The sequence below is a fragment of the Xiphias gladius genome, chromosome 19 (genome assembly GCF_016859285.1).
Source record: "Xiphias gladius isolate SHS-SW01 ecotype Sanya breed wild chromosome 19, ASM1685928v1, whole genome shotgun sequence".
Taxonomy (NCBI): domain Eukaryota; kingdom Metazoa; phylum Chordata; class Actinopteri; order Istiophoriformes; family Xiphiidae; genus Xiphias; species Xiphias gladius.
In genome coordinates this window covers 17,955,891-17,970,057 of record NC_053418.1, presented here as the reverse complement: position 1 = coordinate 17,970,057, position 14,167 = coordinate 17,955,891, and the positions used below count along the sequence as shown (strand labels likewise).

Below are 14,167 nucleotides of genomic sequence, written 5' to 3'. Positions count from 1 at the left end.
GCTGCTGCAATTAACCTTGTGTAGTTATAACCCTGCAACCCCTCCCACTTAGCTGAAGGGGCAGAGGGGAAAAAAACTGGCAAGAAAAGTGATTGAAGAACATGGAGGGAAGACACAGATGAGAGACAGGTGAATATATAGGGCAAGAATATAGGACAAAAATAGGTGAGAAAAAAAGAAATACCTAAAGAAAGAGACACAAAGAAGAGCTTAACAATTTTAATAATGTGGGAGGCAGAGTGTGAAGGAGATTGGTGCTTTGGTTGCTTTCCTGCCTGCCTGACAGACTGCATGGCTGCCTGCCTGGCTCATTGGTTGGTTTGCTGTTCTGTGTCTCTCCTCTGGGGAACATGGGTTTTCAATGCCGGCCTTTGAGAGCAGGGGATAAGATGAAGAGGCAGTGTCAGGCTGCCTTTTAATGGTCAGGAGTGTGGTTAGTTCCACTGACTCAGGCCTCTCCCCCGTGACGCTGGGTCCACTCCACATAACTGGCCATAATTCAACTCATTTGGCAGTTTGAGGTCTCGGAGGTCTAGGGATAAAAAGTGTGGAGAGGCCTAATGGCAGACGGACGGACCAGCTGAGGGCACTTCTTACGAGATCTCCGCAGGAGAACATTTCTGGAGCAGACCCTGGAAACCACAACGATCCATTAGCTACTGAACCGGAGGATAAGGCGATGCAGGAGGAGAGAAACAGGGGAACAGAGATTGTTGCAGCTCTACATGTATAGGTTGTATGGCTATCATACAGATAGAATGTAAAAGCCTTCTGCCTTTGTAGCAACTTTAACTTTCTTAAACTACCAAGCTATCAAAGACCACACAAATAATTACAATACATAAAAACCCATTAAAAAGACATTAAAAAGTGCTTTATCTGTGCCATCAGTGCAAGACTGTTTACATAATACAGTTTTTTTTTGGCTTCTACCTTTAATAGCTCAGAGTCACTACCTGTATATACTCATCAACTGCAGAGTTGGCATACTGTTTTGAACCTTTAAAAATATATCATATAAGTCCCTGAATCCTCATAAGGAGGAAAAACTGGACTTTCAAATGCAAAGACACAAACACAACGACGTACACGCATATGATACCTGACAACTGCTCATGAACCAGTGTGTTTAACCTGTTGGTGTTGATTGGGACTGATATGAAGACCAAGAGAACAACCGTGGTGAATGTTTACAGCAAGAATCCACCACCGCAGTGAGTTTCTGTGGCTCTGCAGGGCGCTATGCCTCCTAAGGGGTATTAATTGAGATGTTGAAGGAGTAAGTGGAATGGGACCGAGATGGGGCACAGTGTGTGTTTGAAAGGAGAAAGGATATTTTGGCAAATTCCAGTCTGGGCATGTTTTCGGAGGCCCTTTGAGAAGGCATAGTGAGAGCATCTGCGAGGGAGAGAAGGAAAGAGATTTCGGAATTTGTATGTGTATATGTATGTGTGTGTGTGTGTGTGTGTGTGTGTGTGTGTGTGTGTGTGTGTGTGTGTGTGTGTGTGTGTGCGTGTGGTTGTGCGTGTGCGTTGATGTGTCTTTGTGTAAATGAGAGAGAGCCCTACTGCCCCCGAGTTGGAGTGTTCTGTCTACACAATTAAACGGTGTTGAAGCATGAGAATGAATAATCAATCTGCTTTATTATCACTGATGTGAAAATTATACTACTGGTGAAAATGGCTGAGAAGGTTAGAATATTTCCTCCCTTGAAAGAACTGTGTGTTTGTATTTTTTATTTGTGTCATATTGTAAATTTTCTAACTCGTAGATAAAAAAAATAGGTAGGTCAAAAAGTGTCCTTACATGCTTGCACAAAAATATTCTGTCTGACAGAAATATGTCAGTTGAGTATTACACACTCAGACACACCTCAATTTGCTCATATGCAGGAAGCAGGCATCACTGTATCATATCAAGATGGGAGGATGAGGGAGGAAAATGTTTAAATTTGACAAAGGCAGAGGTTTTCTAGTCCGAGTGGGTGTAATTTTGGGATTAGGATTCGCTGAATGCTGGTTAGGGGACATGTATATGATGTGAGGGTTAATCACAGGCTGCAGTTTTGTAATGCTAGTCGTCACTGCACTGCAGTGCAATCAGCACTGTGAGAAAATAAGTGGGTCACAATGCGAGACCTTGATTAAAATCGCGGTGATTATAGTGCGGCTTCAGCTCTGATTTTGTGGGTTTCCCAACATCTGTCCTCGAGAGGAGAAACCCATATGAATGAAAATAGACACACAATATAGAAGTATAAGTACGCCTGCAGAGATGCTTCATGGGTGCACACACGTACATGCTCAGAGTTCAAAAAGCATATAAAGTACATAATGAATTAAATTCTGGATCTAGTGATATAGTAAAAAAGTGGAGCAACTGCATGATCAGTACAGTTTTTCCCTGTTTTCTCCTGTTCCTGTCAAGTTCACTAGGAGTCTATGTGAAAAACAAATCACAGGGTGAGGGAAACAATGCTCATGCCATTTAACAGCAATGTGAAATCAATATATGTTCTGAAATGGCAGGAAAAAACATCATTGTAAACTAGTTATTGACGTGTTAAAGTAATTTACACTTGCTAGTACAAGATAGATCGTCGCAATATTTATTTAGCTGGCAAGCTGGCGGTTGGAAAACGATACAGGCAGCTGCAGCTATCACCAGATGCTGGTGTTACAATGTCCGTCCATCAACACCCCCCCCCACCCACTCTATACCCTCCTTCACTTTCCCAAATGGTTGGCTCCCTTTTCGCTGCAACCTGACAGTCTTAGAACAACTGTATAATTAGAGCAGCATCTGTCACACAGGTTTATCCCGGCTCTCTATTTCGGAATCACAGGCTGTGGGAGACACTTCAGGACACCGCACCAGAGCAACGGAGGGAACGGACAACAACACTCTGGCCCACGAATACTGTGTGTGCACTTGTGTAAAAACTGGAAATTAGGTTTTTAAATGAGAGAAAAAAAAAAAAAAAAAAAGATTCTCTTGAAAGTTTCAGTTAAATGAATTGAGTTTACATATAATGAAGTGCTCCTGTAGATAGAGTTGTACAGCAGGGAGAAACATCAACATGTGAACAATGCAATTAGTCTAAACCAGTAAACCCTTTCATGGTAGCCACGTTGAAAAAAACAAAGAAAGAAAGAAAATGAAAAAAGCCAAAGGGTGGAAAAAGGGGAAATATGCAGCTGTATGGTGTCCTATCCCACTATCAGCAGCTGCAATTAGGGAGCACAATGTAAAATGTCACAGCGGATCTGTATCATCGGCAGCCCTGTCACAGGAAAAGGCCAGAAGGAGTGGAGAAGAGGAGAAGAGCAGAGTATGGTGAATCCCATCGGCTAAGCCTGTTTTAGTAACATGAGAGGGAAGATAGTGTAACATTATGGAAGGACAACTCTGGGACTCTAGTTCAGATGCTGTCTTGTCACCCCACTCCTATTAGGAAGGGACAGAGACAGAAAAAATATGATTAACTGGCAATATGCATTAGTCTTCTGCAGGTTGATGAAATGCAAAAGGGCAAAGGTGTACATCAGGTAGGGATAAATGTGCATGTTTAAGGTGTGCATAAATCACAAAAAAACTAATAGTTCATGAATTAAGGACAAATGTTTGAATGTACCTCGGTGATAAGCACACCGATATTAATAAATCGAATAATGTGTAATATGAAGTACTTTTTAAAAAAAAAAAAAAATCATTTGATGTGTCTTATTCAAATCACTTATATATTTGCACAGCATTTAGTCATTATTTTTGAGTAAAATATCTACCTAAAATGGATACAGAGAGAATAAGATCAAATAAAATGGAATAAGCTCTAAATGAAACCAGATAAAACACTTTTCCTCTTCCATCCTGGCTGAATTGCTTTCATGCTCCCACTTTCCGTCTATATTAGGAAAATAATGGTGACGAAAGATGCCTTTTAATTTTCAGCTCAGCATCATTTTGACATGTGTAACTGATGAATCTCCACAGGATATAATAAATCATTTGCAGATTTCTTCCCGTTTTTGATCAAGTTGGGATGACAAGACTTCTGCCCAGACTCATTACATTTGGGGAGCAGATTGAAAGCAAGCCTAGGCATGCTCCCTGTTACTGTCATTATACACCCTACACAAGCTTCTGAGCAACTGTAGAATTATCACCTCTGCACATGCACACATAGACTCACACTCGAAGATATCTGTGTTCACACACAAACACACGAGAAGCAATTATTGTATTTGTTTAAAGGAAACCACACTACCGATACCAATTTATGTCTTTGTCTCTTGTCTGGGTTAGAGGCTGTGATCTCTGCATCGTCAGGAATATGAAACTGGAGGACAAGTCATGGTTCTTAGGGACAGAATGGAGAACATTTGAAACATTGTGACTCCTTGCTGGACCAACAGTACTGTAAAACAGATTCCTGGCATCAGCGACCATAGCATAATATAAGCTCCCTCTAGTGGCTTTACAGTAGATTGCGCAATAAAGAGTGGTGGTCAATGCAGGGGAAATAGTCATGTCCTTTTTTGGTATTGCTTTAAACAAAACCATATTCAAACTTTATTTCTGTTTGGAAATGTCATCTTAAAATAACTACTTAAGTTTATTTTGTAAAGCTGTAAATTATCCATTTTGACCTAGTCACATAAGTAAATGTGTAGGCATAGTAGAAGAGGAGACCGTGAAAATATTTTTAGTGAAATCAAAGTTAGCAGGCGAGGCATGGGTCATGCAGGATGTGTGTGTGTGTGTGTGTGTGTGTGTGTGTGTGTGTGTGTGTGTGTGTGTGTGTGTGTGTGTGTGTGTGTGTGTGTGTGTGTGTGTGTGTTGTGCAGGGACAGCTGCCTGCCGAAGACGACAGCGAAGGTTTACTCACAGTACCCCAGAAACCCCCACCCCAGCTGGGTTTGCCACCGAGGAACAGAGATGCCCAAGAAGAAAAATAAAGAGAGGGAGATGTGGAAGGAGTGTGAAAGAGTGGCAAAAGAGACAAAAAGAGGAAGTATATGAAAAAGAGGGAAAGCGGAGAGGGTATCTGTATTCATACTTTGCCTATTTTGCTACAAGCTTTTCAAAGGCTACGTCTTGCCAACAACACATGTGGGAATGAGAGTGAAAGTTGAAGAGTTCCTCCTGCTTTTTTCTCTCAGTACCCCCCACCCCCACCTCCCAGTTTTTACTGATTCCTCTTTTCCTGATTTCCTCTCCCCTTTCCTTTCAGCCCCCCCCCTCCTCCTCCTTTCGCCTTCTTGCAGACAAAACGTGGCAACCGCTGTCCAGCCGACATCTCCATTGACATTTATTTCACCATTTAAGTATTTTCTTTAGTTTAAAATAAAACATGAATCCCCTTTTTTATCAAGAACAATTCCATCATTCCACCGATTTACTTGAAATGTAATAACACAATCATCTACAACGATATAAACCAAAAAAGAAAAAACTAAACTAAACTGGGACAGTGTCTAACAGTGGTGTGAGTCATTTAGAAATCACCTGCACTGGCTGTCTAAATATGAGATTGTCTGGGGCAAGAGACATCAGCAGATCTAGGCTTTTTCTATAAACACAGAACACAGCAGAATGTTCAGAATGTGAATACTGATACGGAGCGCTGTGATTCCTCTGAAGAGGCGTCGGCAGGTTAAGAGGATACCTTTTTTTCTCTATATTTCTACTGTTTTAGTCACGGCTGTGTCTTCTTTCCAATTTCACTTTTTTTCCTCTATCTTCCTTTCTTGCCAAGGTTTATCCCTGAGGTGTCCTCTGGGGCTACCTACTGGATAAGCCATTTGAAATGCATTTTCTAAAGAACCTTCCGCTCAATTTTTGAACTGCTGCTATCTCTCAAAATGTCCTTAAGAAAAAGTGTGAGAGAAAGAACACTAGCAAATGTTTTAAAGTACTCTTCACGTACTTTTGTGTGTAGTTTACTCATACAGAAAGAAGCCATAGTTTCCCAGCAGCAGAGTGATACAGACTTCTGGGACTGTGATCTGTGCTGGTGGGTGCTGCAGAGTGTGACCTGCTCTGAGAGAAACCTCCACAGCGCCAGTATTGTGCAACTCAACAGGGGCTGATGGAAAGGCCAAGCTCATAGGGCAGAGTAGGAATTTGGATGAGATCATCCACTGGTAAACTTGCAAAGGTTTCTCCTTAGCCTTGTATGTAGGATGTTCAGATTCAGAATTATTTTTAAATTACTATATGACTGATTAAAAGAAAGTATCAAGCCAATTATTATTTATAGAAGGATGACATGACATAAGGAAATATACAGTATGATCCACACATTAGTAAATGATTTCCCAAGCAAATACAACATACCGGTGGATCCTAAAATGTCCTATGTCTCCATATTAACTATTCTTGCGCAGTATCTAAATAGTATATACATATTTGAAAGGGCAATCGAGGGACCTAAAGCCATGATCAGTCAGTTCCCATGAAGTGCATCATTGTGCCACATCATGGACTGCAGCCTGCTCTGTCAACCAGTTATGCCAATTACAGCCAGAAACCCCTGTGGTGTTTTGATAAGACCTTCCACCATTTCTTCCAATGAAGCAATTTGTTCCAGTATTTGTTTACAAAGAGAGGCTGTGACTCGCAGCGAAAATAATATTTGTTATCTCCATTTGCCATCAGAGCAGAGTGAATCCACCACTGGCTAATCTTAACCTGCCTTTCTCATTGAGGTTTAATCTGGTCATGGCAACTTAGCATCTAGTATGGAGAGTGTGTATGTGCGAGGGTGTATTTGAGGAGGGTGCAAAGGAGAGAGATAGACAAGCCAGTCATTCGCCTTCTGCCCCCCCGATGTCAAGAACCAATCACGTGTGAAAACTTGCCTTAACTTCCCTTGCCTGTGTGACTACAGCGTCAGACAGAGTTTGACAGATCTGTGCGCCACGGAGGCGTCTCCCCACCATTTGGCATGCCATGCGCGTCTGGTGCGCTGGAGACTGCCTGTCAAATGCCTATGAGTCGGTGGCGCAGCCAGGGACCCTACGGAGCGCCAGATGGGCCATTAAGGTAGTATTAATGTAGATGCCATCGCTTTTCTCCTCTGACTGGGACATGCTCTCTCGAACTGCGAGCAGCTGCTGCCATTTACTAGGACAGCTTCCTGCTAACTTTGGCCAACTGGCATCACCACTGACTGGCTCTCAATGTAATGATACACTTTTTCTTCCTACTATACCTGTGATTTTTGTCTCTCTTTTCACCCTGCCCTCTCATTCCAGAGGTTTTCACTGGATAGAGCTTATTACTTCCAGCTTTTCCTGCCAACAAAGACACAGTTACCTAGACAAACACTCCTGCACATGTAGGCAGCCCTTTCCTCTCCCTTTTTCTCACAGAAACACATACACTCACACACAAAAACACCAGCACTCTAATAGGAGTATAGAAACTGGATCCATCTGTACACCCACTCTTAAGCTCATAATCAACGCATGATATTCAGTAGTGTACGGTTATTTCTGTTTATGCCCTACTGAGTGCTAATATCATGCTTTAATTGAGAGAAAATTGGCTGTTGGCAAGAAACAGAAAAGAAGGTTACCAAAACCCCAACCATGGATAAGTGTTGCAATCAGTAATATTCTATTTAGTTAAGTAGCCTAAAATGGGATGTTTTGAGATCATTATTCAAATCACATTGACAAAATCCTATTATGAGAATTAGTTTTCCAGAAGGAAATGTACAGAATTATTGATGTGCTTTCAGCATTACATACACTAGGGGCATATTAGGAAACAGTGGGGCATACGATTCAAAACTGAAACAAGGTCACAAACGCTATATTCTCTCAGTCACACGGGGAAAAAAAAGATGTATATTTCAAGTTCATCTTTTCACAATATCTAATGGTAAAAAGACTACAGTGAGTTTCAGGGTGCAGCAAAAGTCATCATACTGAACAATTTCAACACTATGGCCCTAAACAAGTTAGAGAAGGGAGTGAAGAGTCAGAAAGATGGGTTTGTCTTGGTTCTTTTGAAAAGACACAGGATCTCCAGAGGCGCAGGTTAGCCTTCCTACACAGCTGAGACTACATCCCTCTGTTCCCTCTCTTCCCCGTCTCTCACTTGCCTTGCCTCTCATTTTTCAGCAGAGCCCAGGGCCTGAGTGGAGGAACAGAACAAGCGTCCTTTGAGGTGCCCCTAGGGGGGATGGGTATAGTAGTTTAGGTCGCCATACACCCACACTGAGTTCCCACGTACTGCATAACTTGTAACTGCAGTGTAACAACAGAAAAGTGATAGAAGAATGTACTATACGGCGACTTTATTGTCTGCCAGCCTCTCACTTACTTTCTCCCTCTCTCTCAGTCTCTCTCCCTCTCAGCAGCATCAGCCTGAGTGAGATGTGGGGGAGGGCTGTCTATGTGCGTCTCAAGAGGCAGCTCAGATGAGGACTACAGGGTTGGCATCACCGGTGGTCAGTGTTGAAATCAAACGCACCGTCACTGAAGCGCAGCAAACGCTTATGCTCCTGCACAGCCGTTAGTGTACTTGTGGTATCAAACTGACACCTTCTCCCTTGGCTGCTCCTGACAAGGAATTTCCTCGTTTAAAAATTAGCTGTACCTTGCCAGGAGCACAGTGGCAATTTGTACAGTTGTGAATAGATCTGATTCTGAGTAGATGAGATAAAGCTTTCTTGTGTTGAATAACAATATGCAGGTCCAGAGGGTACAAAGGCATGACACTCATACACTATGAACTGTAACAAAAAAAACAGTATTATCCTTTGTTGATGACCTTACACTGTAGAATGAATATTGAACCAGCTGTCTGTCAACTCAGCCTGATTTGAAAGTAATTTCAAGAGCCTCAAAATAATTACTCATCAACCTCTTCCAATAATGCAAACCAATGTCTTCATAGTTGATTGAGAATAGCAATTACTATTTTGGCACTGGGACTCAGTGAATAGGGTCAGCTTTCTATCTGGGTATCTGCGTATTGAGAAAGAAGCAAACTGGCACTAACCAGCCTGTCTGCCAAGTAACCAATGCAGCACAGAGAACCACACACTTAAACTAAAGTAAAGTAAACTAGAGGATGAGGAAACAGGTTCTGTATAACGATTTGAGATGGTGTAGGGATTCATTTCCCACAGCTTTATCCAGGAATTCCAACCTGCAATGAACAGGATCAGTTCCTTTATTTATAAGGCACATGTTATTGCTTTGCCATGCAAACGCTTTCAAAAGCACTGTAATGCCATCCCGCTATTGTGGGGGAATGATCGCTGCACCAGGACAAGCAAGCCAGGCTTTGATGGGTGCAGAATAAGGGTGTTACAGAGCTAAGCAATGTGTGTGTGGGTGTACTGCAAATAGGTTATTTTGAATGTTTTTTTTAGAAGAAAGGAGGCATTACTGAGGCCTATTGGTGCACCGAGGTATACTTCCAACCAAGGCGATTAACATGAAAGGAAATATCTAATGTTATTTTCCACTCCTGTGAAGAGAGAAGCAGAGAAAAGCCTGTAATCACATTATTATTTGTGTCGGAGATCAAGATCAATCAGGGTTAAAGCGTGTCACAATGTTTAACAATAACAATGGATGGCTGCTTGTGTAGGAGATATACACCATACAACTGTGTGATATGTGCGATACTGGGGTTAGGTTGGGGTGGGGCGTAACAAACACCCAATTTGAGTTGTGATTTACATTATACCTGTATTTTGGCTGAATATACTCAATGTACTCTTGAACACACAGAGTACATTGAGTATATTCAATGTAATCTTACACGCACACACGCACACGCGCACACACACACGCACACACACACACACACACACACACACACACACACACACACACACACACACACACACACACACACACAGTAGATAATGGAGTAATGTTGACAACTGTAAATGTGACTGGGAGTGTTTCCTAATAACATGCAGAAAGAGAAGGAGGCGCCACTAGAAAAAAAACAAGCATAGAAAAGGCTTCACTCCCCTCAGAGGCCTGTACTGGAAACAAGGCTGCATTTTAACGCTTGGGGAGAAACTCAAATACAGAATATATCAGCTTCCATAGACTAAAGAAAAATATTCAGTAGCACAAAAAGTGACACTTATTTTAAAGTACATACACAAACCTTAAAAATGAATGAACAGCAGAAGATGGCAAGAGATGGAATCTCATAAACCATTCAAACAAGCGTACACAAAAACATTATGGCTTTTATGATCCCTCTAGCAAACAGGTAAAACAAACCACTGTGTTCCTGCAGAAAGCGTGACTGCTATGATTCAGTCACGCAAGGTATCGAGCTGGTGAGCAAGCAAATGGTGAGAGGGAGATTCAAACTTAATGAGTGCTTTGGCAGCTTGTGTAGAAAAAGCAGGGAGGCAGGCAGTGATTAACGGAACACTTCAGAGTACAAGGCACAGCGGTGCTCAAAGAAAACAGTGATGATCTCCACTTAATCGCAGAGAAGCCCGGAGCATCTGCCGCCAGAGCAGGGCAGCGGCACCGGCGAGCTGCCGCTCCGCTAGGCTGTCATCTCCAGAGAGCTGTGGCCATATGCTCGGCTCTGCCGCAAACTCACAGGAAGTTAATTTTCTGACAAAACACAGGGATAAATATGACATTCAAACAAGTTGTGCTCAGCCAGGCTGAACACGGATGCCGTGCCAAGCTCAAGCTGCACACATGTCACACTTAGGAACAGAGTTTATTTTCATGCTCCCACAGTTGCTTTTTGCCTATTTTTGTAGAAATATAGTCAATGGGTGGTACATTTTCAGCTAGGAGGTGTTAACTTACTTAGAGACTAAGCTATGCTATGTATATAGGCAGAAAAATTCATACACACAAAAACAAACACACCTATGGTATATGATACTGGCTTGATTCTACCAAAGCTACCACAACAACAATCACCAGCAACCGCTAATTCTTACCAAAATATTCATATGAGGCTGCACATGGAGAACTAGACAGGGACTGTCCTATCTGCATACAAACATCCATCAAAACCCTGAGAAAATGACAATGTCATTGTCCTCATCGGGGGAGAGAGAGAGGGCAGAGACATAAGAGGGGATTAAAAAAAAAAAATAAGATTAACTTTCATTTCCGTTCACAGACATAGCACCCCACGGTGTGACATTAAAATAATGTCAGTCAAACCATTAAATAGGAGCTCTGTCTAACCTTGTCTGTTGCAGGTGAAATGCCATAGTGGGCCTGAACAAAGGGCTCACAGGTGTGAGCAGAATCCCAACACCTTACCAATGGGCCAATAAAAAAAAGACAGAATATAGTGTTTCTCAGATCTCAGTCGTCTGCTACCACTCCATTTCAGGCGAAAAGGAGAATCGGAGCCTTAGGGTCGAAACCAGCAGTTCCAACCTACAGATTCTTTACAACAATAGCCAGTATCCTATAGTACGGAGTCTGGGGGATAACTGGAGGTGGAGTTGGAGTTTGGGGCTATACTAGGGATAAGGCAAGGCTTGGTCCTCCACTTGGGGCAATCAGAGGCCACTACCACGGCTAGAATGACAAGGGTGACTCTGGTATACAAATTCCACCATGTCCTATTCTCTGCCACTGCAGATCCCTGTGGCCTTTATCAGGGGGAAGAGGTGAGAGCTTTGTTCCCCGGTCCTCCATACAGCTGCCAGGTGGCAAGGTACCCCCCTCCACCCACCCACCCACATGAAACCAATCTCATATGAGCTCTGAAGGCTCTCCTGGGAATTTGTATCTATGTAAGTACTATTTAACTGCTGAAATAAGGCCAGAGGAATAACAGATAACCTAACAAGAAAACAGTATCCTGATTATAAGAAACAGCAACTGAACACTTCAATGTGGTGGTAAGGCAAAAAATAATGGCCGATAAAACTGGTGTTAAAGTGACACCTAAAGATTTTATGGAAATTTGATTCAAAAGCAACAGACACACGTCAGATATTACTGACTGACCAAGCAGGTAAGCGGCAATTTCAAAAGATTTTAACTGTAAGCTTCTTACTGACTTTAGCACGGGAGAAACGGATGAAAACTGATAACGATATTTCCTCCTTTTTAATCCATCCATTACAATATGTGGGAGTAAAAAACTGAAAGACTTAATGTATAACAATGTGCTAATGTAACTGCAGGAGAGTGGGAAAATCTGTCGGAGATATAATATATCCAGTACACATGTGCAGAGAGGCACATACCCATATATCAAGCGTTGAGTGGCAATCATTCACCTAGACACTGTCACATTGCGGTAAATGGGCTTATTTTGCATGAGAAGGAATAGGGAGTGATGGGCTGCAGTGAGCAAAGGAGGGACTGAGGGACTGAATCAAATGATATGAGTAGGCAAAATTAAGCTCCAATGCAAGTGGAACACTTCACAAGAGAGCCAATTTCAATTCCACAGCACTTAATTTAGGATTTGAATGGTTCAGCAGCATGCTACTGTATGGTAAGCCATGTAAGGACAGAGATAGAGAGACACAACCAGCAAAGAGCCATCCAGACCCTTGAGGTATCCATCACACGCCTGCCTCCATCAGACCCTCTCTCTCTATCTCACAACAATGAATTAAAAACTAATGATATTATACTGTGGAGATTATGCAGATGTTTGAAGGGGACATTATAAAATCACATGGGTTTTAATGTGATTAGTGCACATTTCTGTGAGTTTTGTGTTGTGTGTGTCACGCTTAAAAATTCAGAAGGTAGCAATATTAATCCTGTATTTAACTTTGATTTGATCGTTACTGTAAAGACACTATGATCTCCATACCTAGTGCTCTTTGGAATCAGCCCTGTGGAAGCCATAGCCTAGCTGGGCGTAAAAGTTTTTCCCAAACCTGTAGGCTTGCCCAGTTTGAGTCCATATGAAGGACTGTCTGCTTCCACGGGCCATACCCACTATATTGACGGCATCCTCATCTGTGTAACCTCCTTTAATGTTCAATTTAACCTCGACTAGCTGGTCCTTTTTTTTTTGTCCTCCGTCTGTCTCTAAGCCTAGAAAAAGCTGACAGATGTAATGCATAACAATGGTACACAGTGTATTGCACTGAACACCATCATAATTTATGTGAATGTGTCTACGTTTTACTTCAAATATCACCAAATATGCGTATCAATATCTTGATTTGAATCAATCATTTTAATTTAAGAACAACATAACGTGAAATCTCAGTAGATATCACTTTCAGATTGCACCATGACAGCAATACTATGGTGTTGTCTTTCTGTTTTGTTTTCTCTACACAGAGTCACATGTAAAGCTTGTCTAGCAGGCACATCTCAGTGAGGTCAGTTTTACGTTCCAGGGGAAGAAATACTAACTGAACCTAACTCAATTCGTAGCTGTACAAATGACTTTACACAGGCCTACATAGCTGAGAGATGTGTTTCTGTCTCTGTATCCCTAGTGTGAGTGAACAAAGAACATCCAAGACCCCGTTTCAAGATGAGCTGGTCAAACGCAGCCCAAGCACCCCAGTGACCTTTGAGCTCCCAGCAGCTTCAAACAGAGCTTTGCTGTTTGCTTCTTGATAAAATGCTCCTCTTTGTATTTGTTTCCCAGAGCCAGCGTCATAACCTGCAATGCCCCGGCCATATCTGCTAGTTTGCGGCATGTCTGGGAAAAATAACAAACGGTCTTCTCCATTATTTCCACAAACGGGGAACGAAAGGTCCCCACCCGCCGTTCCCACGAGAGCCTGTATTGATTACAACAATGCTTCAACTCAAGACAAGACCACTCTGGGGTCACTGCTATTTCCATCAGAAAGTTTGCCAGTTTAAATTTACACAGCTCCCTTGTACTCTTCTCCTCTCTCGCCTCCAGTGAGACACACGGGAGAGCTGAGGAGTTTACAGATATCAGAGTGCCAGTTGTGTAACAGAGATGCTCACCCTTTGCTCTGCAAGTGGGTGTTGTTGAGCTCCAACTATAGGCTCCTCCAACTATAAGCTCCCCACTAGAGAGCCTTGACCTGCTTAGAGGGGTCAAAGCATCATGAGGAGAGAGAGAATGAGAACGAGACATGGAGAGCGAGAGAAGGAGAATAAGGGACAATGGGAGATGATGAGAGAGTGAGAAGTGATGCCTTTGTTTCTTTTATGTATTTCTCTAAGGTCTGCTGTGC

General features: G+C 42.4%; 1 long non-coding RNA gene across 2 annotated transcripts in view; it reads right to left on the bottom strand.

The window, feature by feature from the left end:
* Positions 1 to 259: 259 nt before the first annotated feature.
* LOC120804667 overlaps positions 260 to 14,167 on the bottom strand; it is a 62,111-nt gene continuing 48,203 nt past the window's right edge. For both annotated transcript variants that reach the window (XR_005709466.1, XR_005709465.1), the window contains one exon: positions 260 to 632. This is a non-coding gene — a long non-coding RNA (uncharacterized LOC120804667). The remainder of the gene's footprint in view (positions 633 to 14,167) is intronic.